This window comes from Balaenoptera ricei, chromosome 6 (assembly GCF_028023285.1).
Source record: "Balaenoptera ricei isolate mBalRic1 chromosome 6, mBalRic1.hap2, whole genome shotgun sequence".
Lineage (NCBI taxonomy): Eukaryota > Metazoa > Chordata > Mammalia > Artiodactyla > Balaenopteridae > Balaenoptera > Balaenoptera ricei.
Window position 1 is genome coordinate 58333277 of NC_082644.1, and position 13866 is coordinate 58347142.

The 13866-nt window shown below is 40.7% G+C and overlaps 1 protein-coding gene across 10 annotated transcripts in view; it reads left to right on the plus strand.

Moving 5' to 3' along the window:
* The first annotated feature begins 223 nt into the window (after positions 1–223).
* Positions 224–13866, plus strand: part of FREM1 (FRAS1 related extracellular matrix 1) — a 190254-nt gene continuing 176611 nt past the window's right edge. For 6 of the 10 annotated variants that reach the window (XR_009503656.1, XR_009503657.1, XM_059924700.1 and 3 more), the window contains exon 1: positions 667–753. The gene's annotated coding sequence lies outside the window, so the exon portion shown is untranslated. Of the gene's footprint in view, positions 509–665; positions 754–10131; positions 10150–13866 lie in introns of those variants that run through there. The other 4 variants (XM_059924706.1, XM_059924708.1, XM_059924701.1 and 1 more) reach the window with 3 other exon arrangements.

Sequence of the window (13866 nt, forward strand, 5' to 3'; positions counted from 1 at the left end):
TGTGTTTGCACGCACATGGGTGTGAGGGTGTGCGCACGTGTGTGCATGCCTGTGAACTCATTTGTATGTGGGTGTGTGTGCGTGCACGCGTGTGGATGCCTGTGTGTGGTGTGTTTGGGTGATTGTGTGTATGGGGTGTGGGTGTGTGCCCATGTGTGTGTCTGTGAGCGTGTGTGCCTGTGCACTGAGGGCGGGAGAGGCAGCTTCAGCTCAGCCAGTGGCGGAGCAGTTAGTACAGAACTAATAGTGAGAAAGGAAGCGGGGGAGAGACTAGGAAGAGACGCAACCAACCTTATTAACGAAAGCTCAGTTTTGTCCCTGCGGACCCAGCCAGCAGAAGGGACTGGAGAGCTTGGCTCTCTGCCAGGGAGGTCAGGCTCTCTGCAAGCAGTTGCAGGCACCCTTGATCATGCCCTTCTCCCAGGGAGCCCTGAGCTTGGCAATCGGGAAGTTTTCAAAGCCGCAGAAGCTGCAGCCCCGGAGAAGACCAGCAAAGACAGTGGAGTGTGTATGTGACCTTCAGTTTTCTATTTTCTTGTTGGGTGGGTTAATGGATTTTTAGTACAAAGAAAGCTAAAACTCAGCTGACCTGAAAGACTGGAATTTCAGCTCTGTTTCCCTCCCTGGGCTGTTTTTCCTCCCCCTTCCTCTCAAAGCCCTTTAAACCAGAGATTACCGGGTCAGTAACTCTTATCCTGCCTGCCTGCGCCAATGGTTTCTAGCTCTTTGGCTTGGCAAGGAAAACCACTACCTGTAAGTATCTGCTTTATGTATTTCCTCTCATCTTGACTGTGAATGTTCTGCTAGAATGCCCCAGAGGTTATCTGTGTGGTAGCTTCACTCGAGTCTGCTTGCAAAAGTTTAATTCTCATGTAAACTCCCAAGGTGGCAAATTGCGGTGTTAAAAAGCCATATGCCCCAAGTGGGAGGCTCTTTATTATGTAACACAAATGTATAACTCTCTTCTGAATCCATCCCCAGCAGCACTCACCAGTGAAATAAACATTTTTACATTCTGTAATTGTCCCCCCTCAAATCAGAATATTTCTTTTCAGCTAAATGAAATGGCAAAAAGAAAAGATGCCAAAATTAACAAAATAGATAATATTCTCATGGTATAAATATATAGAAATTTGGAGGAGGTGATTTTTGGATACCTTTGCTTTAGTTTAGTTATATTTGGATACATATTTTTTAAAGCATGGTTTCTGTTTTTATGGGGATGAGAGCCGGTGGTGGAGAGGTAACGAAATCATATTGTTCTGAAGTTTCTGACTGATTTTTAAGCTCTTTCTTCTCATTCCTCGGATTTGGTCCAGAGACTTTGGTGCTGTAGTAAATAGTTGTCAGTTTCTTTTAGTTGTCATCTGGATCCCCAAAATAATTTTCAAGGCATTTAATTTTTGTTTCTGTTTTTGTATTTTTTTTTTTTTTTAATTATTGTGTGCAGTCTTGTTGTGTGGTGTGAATTGTAAAGCTTCAGAAGAACATTTCCGCGGGCTGGTTGGAGTTTATGGCCTGGGAATCTTGCTGGAGAGATTAACCTTTTCAGGACTGTTTCAAAGACCAGAGCTAGAGATCCAAATGCTTTTCAGGTTTCTGCTCTGCAAAACTGATACCACCATACCCTGCTCCAGTTAAAGCTTGAAGATTTGTTTCTTAGTCCCCTGCCTTCGTTTGATACAAGTGCCTTCAGCATAACACTAAGAAAATGTTAACTACTTTTCCTCTTTCTCTCCATCAGAGATCCTCATAACCCAGTGTACCTAAGAACCACTTGGGTGCTTGGTGTAAGGCAGGTGCTTAGGCCACACCCCGAGAACAGTTTAGACTTGGGGTGGAGCCAAGAATTTACCCAGGTGATTCTGATGCAGGCGCGATCACACTTGGATGAGCAGTGCTCTACATCGTCCTTGGCAATTAAATTCTTGTCACGTCCTTGGTTAATGTTAAACCTCATACCTAAATAATAAACTTGAGTTTGAGCTGATGTTGAACATAAGTTATATGAAGCATGGTTTGGCACGCTTGGCCAGCAAACCAGAACTTTTAACCAGCTCTCCCACCAAACTCATCTTTTTTTTTTTTTCCTTTGCTCCCCCTTTCCATCCTGCCTCTCCATTCCCATGAGTGAGAAAGGGAGTCAGGGAAAGGTACCCCAGTTCCATGTGGCTATGTGGTCTGACCTGCTCCGCATGGATAAGCTATGTCATGTCTTGGAAACTTTAAACCCAAGGGTATTCTTAATTCTTTATCAACTTGCAGGGGATACTGTGCTCCTGGGGCTGAGTTGGGCTGAACTGAGCTGGATTATTTCTGGGGACTGTTCAGGAGCAGTTTAATTCCTAGAAATTTGTTTTGATTGGACCAATCCACAAGGATCGGGAGAAATAGGAAATGATACCTCTATCATGTTGAGGTCCTCATTTGACAGCATATGAAAGTAGGAACTCAGCTTCCATCCCCATCCCCAATGACATTGAATGGCTTGTATATTTATAGTAAAAAGAAAATAGGATGTGGTCATCAGTGCCCCTTCCTTTTTTTCCCCTCTCCTCATTCCAAATATTTGTAGGTGCCTGCTACATGGCAGGCTCTGTGCTAGTGCCAAGGACTTAGAAAGATCAGTGTGTATAATATGGATAGACTCTTTGTCTTCCTGGTGTTTCACATCTTAGGTGTTGCCAACCAATCTTGGATGAATCACCTATTCTTGCTAACCTTCTCTTCCTCTGTTAATATAACAAAAGGGTTGAATTCAGTGAGTTTTGATATCTTTCTATCTCTGACATTCTGACATTGATGGATATAGCTCAGTTTCACTGTTTGCTTTGACAGCAGGCCCAAAGATTTGGCTTACAGCTTTTCTTAAAAATTTTTAAAAATACCCTTTAAGTTTTTTTTCCTCTCACAAAGAACCAAGACCACTGATCTAGTGAGTTAGACAAATGCCACCTTTCAGAGCACACAGTCATTCCACACAATGGGATCCTGTAACTCTCTTGGAAGGCTGTTTCCCTGGGCCAGGTTACGTGGGGTGGCAGCCTCTTATCTTGTCTGAATCTGGTGTTGCTCCCCCTTTGGAGAGCTGGGTGGTCTGAACAGGGCTTGCTGGCTTCCATACTTGCACAGCTTGCTCCCTGACCCTTTCATTCAAGTGATTTAATAGCTTTTGTGCAACTAGGTGAGAGGCTCAAACAGAGATCTTTGAGGGGCTGGAGAAGAAAAAAACAACAACTCCCTAATGAAATCTCGCCTTTTGTCTGTACTAGAGTTTCTCTTGCTGCAGTGACTGGGGCAACATTTCAAAAGGTTCTAAAACTTGGCCATCAAGATAAGAATATCAAAATATAGCTGTGATCTATGTGTTTTTCTGACAAACATAGCCTCCAGCTGTCTGAAGATACTGTGTTTGGATGGGAAAGTGCTCACTGGAGGACAGAGTACAGGGATCTTGAAAAGTTAGGATATTTTTGACAAAACGTTCTTGGCTTCTCATTTGTAAGCTTAATGGAGATGGCAAAATAGACTTTGGTTTCCCTTTTATCCCTCCCTATTTCTGAAGTTGCTGATATGGTGTCAAAATACTCCTTTGGTGCATCTTCAAAGGCTGCTAAGATCGTTTGTCACTCTTCACTCTCAACTTTATCCTTGAAACCTTCCTTTCTGGCTTCCTTAGAGACGGGGGCAGGTAACACTCCAGGGCTCACTAAGCTCCAAGTCCTTCCATTGGCGCAGTCTACTTCCCTGGGATCCCATCTCTGCATCCTATCAAGTGTTATCAGCTGCTCAGTCCTTATAGATGCTCCCTGAATCCTTCTCTTACAATAAATAAACCAGGGCTTTGCCTCATGAGGTCACACTCAATGCCATGGTATTTTCATTCCAAAGTCTACATTTCTTGTTAGCACAAAAATTCTTAATAAATTATTGATAATTATTGATATAATTGTTATAAATTATTGATATAAGCCAAAATCATTAAGTAGTTAGGATAATTTCAGAAAGGATCAGAATTACCAGATGAGGATTCATCCAAATGTTTAAAAGTTGCTGTTTCCTATCAAATCCTGTTCATTGCCTAGATTTCCTTTTTTTTTTTTTTTCTGTGAAAGTGATTCTTCTCGTAAAAACAACACAGCAACAACAGAAGAGCAGTGCTTTAGTTCTGTTCTATATAAATCTTCTCTTTTGTTATAACATGGTAGGATGAAATAGTTTGTCAAATAGGCATTAGTGATTGTTTTGAAACCAAAAGGTAGTGTTGATAGGAGAGCCCTACCAAATATTGAATCAGAGTGTGGTGTAGTAGAAAAAAAGAATGGCCTTTGAATAAATCTCAACTGGGTTCCAACCCTAGGCTGTGATGTTCTTTGGTTCTGTGATGTTGGCCAAATTACTTACCAGTTTCCTTGGGAGTAAAACAAATACATTGATACTTACCTCACCAGGTGTTTGGAAGGGCTAAAAGACATTTGGAAAGCACCCAGTATGATGCATGACATATGATAAGTTCTCAATAAATATTTCTTCTTTAGGAGAGGACTAACAGGTGTGAAGGCTGGAAAGAATCAAACATGTGGCGAACCAGGCAGTTTATAGGTGAAAAGAAAAGGGAAATGGGAAATAGAGCTTTCTTCCAGACCTCATGGGCTGGGCAGGATAGGTCTCCATCCACCACTTCCTCGGCCTATAACTCTGGGCAGCAGCCTGGTACTCCCTTGATTCCTTCTTCCAGATTAAGTAGAAGCATGAAACAAATCCATGAGCTCACACACTACCAAAGGGATTCCTTAAGGAGAAAACAAAGGCAATGTGAATATCATTCTGTCCTTTTCTTCCTGACCCTTCAGAACTGGAGACTTGTATAGCCATTTCACATAAATATCTGAGGAGAAGAATCATTTTGTTTCTCTTGGGATTTTTCTCCACTGTAGCAGGCGGCCTAACCTCAGGGGAAAGTATTTGTTTGAGATTTTGAAACTCTGCAATTGCCCCATGTCAGCCTATGAGCTATCACCAAGTGGAAAGAAACAGCCATTCAAGCATGTGGCGTGAGCTCTTGCTCTCCTTCTCTGTCTCTGTCTCTCTCTGTCTCTCACTCATCTATCAGTTTTTCTTTTAAGTCCAAAGTTTGCACTGGGGTAAGTCAGTCTCTCAACTGATACGTATTGATCTTCTCTGTGCCAAACCCTGTGACCAGGACTGGAGATGTTTGAGTGAGCAGAACAATCATGGTTGTCATCTTCAAGAAGCTTACAGACTAAGGTTAAAGGCAGACATGTATAAATGACTGCAAATAAACATTTAAATGCCTGTAGGTGTGCAACATGTGGTAAGGGGTATTGCAGGATTCTACGCAAGCAGTTAAAACTGGTCTGGGAGGTTGAGACCTGAAGGATGGGTAGAATTTAGCCAAATGGAGTGGTAGGTGGGAAAGGGGAAAAGGGCATTCATGGCAGATGGTACAACATGGATGAAACATGTAAAGGCCTAGAATGGGCGGTGCCATGAGTTTAAGGAAGGAACGAAGACCTGAGTGACTAGCTTGTCCGTGGCAAGGAGGAGAGTCGTGTGAGAAGAGGCTGGAGAAGTGGCAGGGGACAAGCACACAGGGAAATCCAGTCTCACAGTTAAAAGGGACCCCAGAAAGCACCTAATCCACGCTCCCTCCCTGAGACAAAGACCCCTTCCTGTGTCTATACCTCAGCCCTCGCCATTACTGGACAGCTCTGAAGGAAAGTTCTTTCTGAGGGGATGCTGAGATTCACCCATCCTCCCTGTTTCTGCACACGGGAACCACAGGATAAAGTCACTCCTCCTGCAGGTGTTTGAAGACAATTTTTTTTTTTCATAAATTACTGCCCAAATCTTCTCTTTCCCATACATTTGCAATTGATTTTTTGGAATGTAAATTTATATGTTTGTGCTTGTTGAAAGTGAATTTGCTGGCTTCAGCCCATCATTCCAACCTCCATTATCCAGGACGTCGATCTTGATTATGCCCTCAGTGGTAACAGTTAACCTTCCTGGATTTTTGCTGTCTGTGAATTAGATAAGCTTGTTTCTATATCTTTGTTTAGGAATTTAGAAAATTGTTTAACCAGAAGGAGCCAAAAATGGAGCTATGGGCACCACTCAAGATGTTACTCACAGAAATGTCCAGGTATAAATGAGAAGAGCTCAAAGATGTTAATGTGTGTTCATAGTCTTGTTTTGACAAGAATGCTAAAAGCACAGTTCAACCATCATTGCTGATTTCATTTATTGATACATGTGTTGAATGCATATCACATGCAACAGACAGGTCTGTCCTCCTGCCTTCAAAACACATAGTCACACCATCATGTAGGATATGATAAATGCCCCATGATGGGTTTAAGTAAAATGTGACTTTTCTGCAATAGCAGAAACCAAATGGAATGATCAGGTCTTAGGGCATCTTGGAGGAGGCATTTCACAAGGCATTGATATGTGAGAAAGATTTTAATAAGGATGGAAGCAAAGACATTCCAGGCAGGGGGCACACATGAGCAGGGGTTTACAGGTGGGAAGTGTCAAGCAGGTCACCGTGAATGTGTAACTGAGGTTACGGGAGAGGGAGGGCTGTGGTTGGGGCTACATAAGCCTAGAGGTGATGGCCAAAGACCATGCGAGTGGATATGTAGTGAGAAGCCAGTTGAGGTCAGATTTTTAAAAAATATGGTATTTTCAATGATACAATGTGACCAAGAGAGGAGAAAACAGGGTGGAAAGAAAAGGAAGAGGAGATAAAAGAGAAAGAGGCATTGGTGAGGTAGAAGGAGAAGTGGGGAGTATACTGAGTCCATAAACTAGGAGAGAAGAAATTGTGCAGCAAGTGTGGGTATAGCGCATTGTTGGGTGCTATAGAGATCAGAGAGGATTGTTGGAGAAAAGTTCAATTTGCTGTAACAATTAGGAGGTCACTGGCAGCCTTTGAGACAGCTATTTCAGTGGACTGGTGGCAATCAAAATCAAGGGTCCTTTTAGGAAATACAAGGCTGGTGAAGGAGTGGGTAGAGAGAGCGTTTTAAGGAGATAGGATAGTTGGTCAAGACGAGGTATATAATGGGAAAGGGGAAAAGAAAATGTTTGATGAGGATTAGTAGTTAATAGTCACAATAACAATGTGCTTAGATGTGCCCACCCTAATGACCTCATTTTAATTTTAATTTTCCTCCTTACAGACTCTATCTCTAAATATAGTCACATTCTGAGGTACTGGGGGTTAGGAATTCAATATATGAATTTTGGGGGAACAAAATTCAGCCTATAACACCATACCAGCACATCAAGGCCTCCTCCTGGCGTTAGTTAGCTGATCTTCCAAATTCTCTAGACATTACTGCAGCAAAAGAAAATAGAATAAAACTTGTAGCCACATAAACCCACATTTAAAAATCAGTTTAGTTTCTGCTTTATAGATGTTAAAAAAAAAATCAGTTTATAGTGCACTCTGGATTTAGAGCTTGGCTTCAGGATGAGGTGACAGAGAAACTTCCTCAAGCAGGACTACCTTTGAACTTTCTGGGTTCTTTATTTAAAAAAATGGTTTTCTATAAGTTTGCAAACTTTGGGCTTAAAGGTTTCTTTCTGCAGGAATTCTTAGAGCCTTTAGTAAGCTCATATTACATTGTAAATGTTTAAAAGATTTTGGCATTCTGTGCTTCACATATATTTGGATATAGAAGACTTATGTGGAAAACTTTTTAATGTCTCCAACATGTGCATTTTGAAAAACACAGTTTGCAAAATGTGGCCTTTATCAGCCAGATAGACATTGAAGTGTTGAAAAATCTAGGAAATCAGACCTTCTAATGAGTTTGTGTGGTAGTCAAAGATTCATCTTTGCAATCTTGCCCTTGATGGTACAGCCTGAGGGACACTTTCTCTCCACAGAGTGAAAATTAAGGTGTAAACTAGTACCATCTTTCCAAGTAGCATGCATATCAAGAGCCTCAAAATAAGTTTTATACCCTTTGATCTTATGATTCCACTTCCAAAAGACTATCAAAAGGAAATAATGAGAAAAATAAGCTAATTTAATGAAGGATTTTTCATCACAATCTATTGACATAGTAACTAGTTCAGCACAACAATGGAATGACTCTAGAAATCCATGTAGAGCATGTAGTGCACAGATGAAAAGTAAGATCACAAGGAATGTTTAATAATACGGAAAATGGTTAGAATAGAATGTTATGTAACTGGAAAAGAATGGTACACTACTCTTTTTGTAGTGTGGTTCTAATTAAGTTTAAAAACTGTAGATACATATACATACTTATGAAAACCGAAGGGCATTTTCTTTGGGTGTCGGGAAAGTGTTATTTTTTCCTTTTCTTTATGTTTTTATATTTTTATCCTTTAGTTAATGAGCATGCATTTCTTTTATACACATAAAAGGAAGTTATTTTCAGAAAAAACAGGTAAATAGATGAAGGATATGGACTAGTTGATTTCTGAGTTTTCTCGTAAACCACACATCTGTGATTTAGATTACATTTTAGAAAAAGTTGCAGAGTGAAGGAAGCAGAATGTTATAAACAAAATCAACATGTATTTTATTAATTTAATAGACTGGAATTTTGAAGTGGCCTGTTTGCCTTGAGGCCTTTAAACAGTGCTTGTAGTGTAAGGAGTTGGAACACTCAGATGCTGGTAGGCAAGGTATCTGCATTAATTATATGTTCTTAAAGTAACAGCTACTTCCTTGAGAGAACATTGCCTCCACTGAAATATTTTTTTTTAATAATTTATTTTATTTATGTATTTTTGGCTGCATTGGGTCTTTGTTACTGTGTGCAGGTTTTCTGTAGTTGCGGCGAGCGGGGACTACTCTTGCTGCGGTGTGTGAGCTTCTCATTGTGGCTTCTCTTGCTGTGGAGCATGGGCTCTAGGCACGTGGGCTTCAGTAGTTGTGGCACGTGGGTTCAGTAGTTGTGGCTTGTGGGCTCTAGAGAGTAGGCTCAGTATTTGTGGCTCACGGGCTTTGTTGCTCCACAGCATGTGGGATCTTCCCAGATCAGGGATCGAACCCATGTCCCCTGCATTGGCAGGTGGATTCTTAACCACTGAGCCACTAGGGAAGACCGCCTCCAATGAAATTTTAACTCCTGCAACAGCCATCAGTTGCTGTCTGGGACCATAAAGGAAGTTGTTAAGGGTTTGCATACTGTAGGAAAAAGACTCCAGGGATAGTGAAGGAATTGCAAAGAGTATATGATTTTGTTGTAATGCAAAGTGGTATAATATAGCAGTTAAGTGCACAGGTCCTGGGGTCGGCAAATATGGGTTATAAGACTCTGGAGTCAAGCTGATGACTTGAGGCAAGTAACGTAAACCTCTTTGTACCTCATTTTCCAAATCTGTAAAATCACTGTCTAATTCCTAAAACCATTATAGGAATTAAACAAGATAATGTATGTAAAGTCCTTTGAACAACACCTAATCCATAGTAAGCACTTAATAAATGTTCGTTTTTTATTATGATTATGATGTCACTTCCTTAAGTCACTGTTTATAAAATCAGAATAATAATAGAAACGGCTTTATAGGTTTGTTGTGAGAAATAAATGAAAACAAATATATAAAGAATATAGTCCAGTACCTGTATACAGTAAGTAAAAAGTACTAGTAGACAAAAAATGAGAAAAGGAAGATAAAGTCAGCCTTCCATATCTGTGCATTCTACATCCGTGGATTCAGCCAACTATGGATTGAAAATATTTGAAAAAAAAATTCCAGAAAGTTCCAAAAAGCAAAACTTGAATTTGCCTGGCAACTATTTACACAGAATTTACATTGTATTTACAACTAGTTACATAGCATTTACATTGTATTAGGTATTATAAGTAATCTCGAGATGATTTAAAGTGTGTGGGAAGATGTTCATAGGTTATACGTAAACACTTCGCCACTTTATATAAAGGACTTGAGCATCATCGTGGCGTTTGGTATCTGTGGAGGGTTGGGGGGTTACTGGAACCAACCCCTGTGGATACTGAGGAACAACTGTACTATAAATTGTTAAGGAAAATCAATCTTAGAAGTCGCAAGCTATTTTTTTCTTCTCCACGATTCTATTCTCCCTACCAGAGAGAATTCACTCCGGAAATCCTGCGTTGGGTAAGATCGCCACGGATTCTCCACCCCTGTGGGGGGGCATTGAACAATTAAAGCTCCATAAGAGGTGATGAGCTTCTTGAAAGAGAAGAACCTGCTTTGTATTTGCCCTCTCCCAGGGCTGCTTTTGCAGTGAGACTGTCGGCACAGAGGAGGACAGAGCCCTTCCCCAGGGTGCCAGAGACCTGCTTCTCCCAGGCTCTGCTGCCTCCGGCTGTGACCTTGGGCCAGCCTTAGACTGACTCCTTGTTGCTTATAACAAGGTGCAATTAGACTTCTCTGTCTCTCTCAGGGAAGGAAAGTCAGAGGAGGCAGTGGATCTGAAGTCCTTGGTAAAATCTAAGTCTTAATTTCCTCAACTACTACACAAAGAAGAGAACCACTTTCTCTGAGTTTAGACAGTTAGTTGTTCCCTTGGGGGACAGTTCTCCTGATTTCCAGTTCATTGCTCTTGGGTGAATCAATTTATGTCACATATGATTCAGAATCATTTCAGTTATTCTATGGATAATTATATTCAGTTATGAGTTTATGCTTGAAACTTTTACATTTGATTCATATGAATTATTTTGGAAATCAATTTGAGTGAAAATCATGATGATTTAAAAAATTCATTATAAGTAATCCCATGGTGGCTTCTATGTTTCTTCTGACTGGTATTTTAAAGATTTTAATGTAGAATACAAGTCAGAAAATCTTCACTGGCTTTCTTACCAGTCTAGTCAAGGATATCAAAATCTCTCTATGTTTGCGTGGGTGGGAATGGGTTGATCCTGAGTTGGCTATTTTTTTACTCAAAATGCCACTTCTCTATTAGTTTATTTTCTTTCTTAAAGACTATAGGGTACTTGTAGGATCTGAAGCTGTGAGTCATGAGGTAATAGCTTCAAGCACAGGGAAGATAACATGTTCCGTTGTTTACGTCATCTTTAGTTGATTGGTAATAACTACCTGGAGTGCTGAGAAGAGTATCAGACCAGTAGGAGTTCTGCAAATAGCAAAGCAAGCCAGCAAAAGGCTATGATAGATTATTGATATCTTTTGTTTTTTTAAATTAATTAATTAATTTATTTTTGGCTGCATTGGGTCTTTGTTGCTATGCGTGGGCTTTCTCTAGTTGCGAGCGGGGCTCTACTCTTGCTGCGGTGCGCGGGCTTCTCATTGCGGTGGCTTCTCTTGTTGCAGAGCACGGGCTTTAGGTGTGCGAGCTTCAGTAGTTGTGGCTCGCGGGCTCTAGGCACGTGGGCTTCAGTAGTTGTGGTGCAAAGGCTTAGTTGCTCCGCGGCATGTGGGGTCTTCCCGGACCAGGGCTTGAACCTGTGTCTCCTGCATTGGCGGGTGGATTCTTAACCACTGCGCCACCAGGGAAGTCTGATTATTGATATCTTGATAACTGTGCTGGGCGCAGGATGGGGAAGGTGCTTCTCTTGTGTCATGTAGCTTCCATTTTAAAATTCCACAGAGGAACAATAGTAAATATGATTCTCTTCAGGGCACATCATTAACATTGACCATCAACAAGTTCCATTGCAGAAAGAGCCTGGGAGGACAGCTGGGGTCCTGCTTTTCCTGTTGTGCACAGATTACCTAAGATAAATGACAGGAGTACCATGTTTATATCAGCATGAAGAATACATCCTCCTGTGGTTAAACTGAACGTGTAATTATGAAATAAAAACCAGCTCAGCTCTACCAGATGAAATGTTACTGAATCATTTTCTTCTGTTCAGGAATTTACTAAGAAAGAAAGAAATTTACTAAGAAAGAAAACTTTTTGAAGTTTTATAAGGAAGAACTCAGAGCAGGATGGTTTTCCACTTTCCAAAACATCTTTTCACATTTTTATTGGCTTGTAGAGATGTCCTTTGAATACATGATTTCCACATGAAGAAAAAAGGCAAGGGTGGGAAATGGCCTGTAAGAGCATAACTGATTTGCAGGATGACGCGAGGATTGTGAAATGCTGAGAAGCAGCTGAATCACACAAGCAAGCAGACAGGATATGTTTCTATTGCAGCATCAAATTAAGTCCCATGTGGCTAAAATGCAGTTGGTTTACAAGCTCCCTTGTAGAATCTGGCCACCTTTCTACTTCCCCTTCCAAAGCTCTCCCTGATTCTGCTGACGCTCTGGCTGCCCACATCAGTGATGAGAGCAAGCTACAGACAGCTGGATTCCGAGGATCTGACTTGGCCCTATGTTGGGATTAAGCAAACAGAGTTCTCAAGATGTGTTAGGTTTCCCACTAGGGTGTTGTCAAGTAAATGTTGGCTGCCTCTGGACATTGTAATTTTGTACCAGAAACAAGACAATTCTGTCATCTTCTTTAGTGGAGATAAAAAAATCCATCATCATCTGAAATCTTGTTTGACTTAGAATCCTGATTTCCATTGCTATTGTTCTGTGTGGGTTTTGTATTTTTGTTTTGCCTTTTCCCTCTCTGTTCATCCAAATCCTTTTCTCTTTCTCCTCCACTGCCACCTTCTTCAAATGAAAAATCAGAGTAATATTTTCCATGGAAATATTCCATACTTGGCATTTCCTAACCCCAAGAGAAAAATGCAAGCACAAAATTAGAATGTAAATAAAACACAAATAAAGCATACACTTTCTGATCTTTATGGCACCTAATTTGGTAGCCCAGTTGATGGAAGGCTGAGTTTTGTTTGATTTTGAGCTTAGAAATTGTTACTCTTGCACTCTTTACCTCCCAGCAGTGTTGCTTCAGGTTGTTTCTGAAATATTAGCATTCAGTTTCTTACTTCGACCTCCTGTTTTAAGACTGTGAGGAAGAAAAAGAGAAATTTTGAATGTCATTAAAACACACTTTATTTGACTTTTACTGAACCTAATTCTGCCCCCTTCATCCAGGACCAGGTCCTGCCATTCTGTTTTTCTCTAGACAGGCTTTACTCCCTTATTCCTTTGACATATTTTGTAATAATAACATTACATTTATACGGGGCTTTGTAATTAAGAAAATATTTCCACATGGACTGTTTCATCTGGCCTCACAGGGGAACTGGAACAGGCAAGACGGATGGCCCCATTTTTGAAAGAGGAAACAGATGTTCAGAAAAACCAGGGTTAGAATCCAGATCTTCAGATTCAGGTCTTCCCTTCCCATATCACTGTGGCACGGGGAGCCACAGAAACAGATTTCCTTTTCTTTCTCTCTTGTCTCTTCCTGGTAGATGAACATTAGAATCTTGGTCTTTGACCTTATCTGCTCATTAAGGACTTACTATGCTATAATTAGAGAATGAGCTATTTCCCCATATGCTGTAGGAAAGAAGTTAAAATATTTACCTGATTTGTGACTAAACAAAATTAACAGAAAATCTTGAAGAATAAGGTGGTTATTAACAGTGTAAAGTTACGCTGGTTTATTATGCCCATTGGAAGGTCTTGCATTTTCATGATTTTAATGATTTCTGCACATGGATACTGAAATATTTGTCAGAAAGTGTAGACAAAAATGCCGTCTTTCCTGTTTAACAGTAGGTTAAACAGGAAAGAAGTTTACATTCTCTGCCATGTAAAATTCTGGCAGAGTGGGCTGGTGTGGTGACTTCACTCTGCAAATGTCCCAAACACGCGGGCTCCTTCTGGCTCACAGCTCTGCTAGCCTGAGTTGTGGCTCTCTTTTTTATGTTCAGGCAGCCTCCTCAATCTGGGTAACAAGAGGGAAAGAAGCATAAAGATAAATCCATGAAAAAA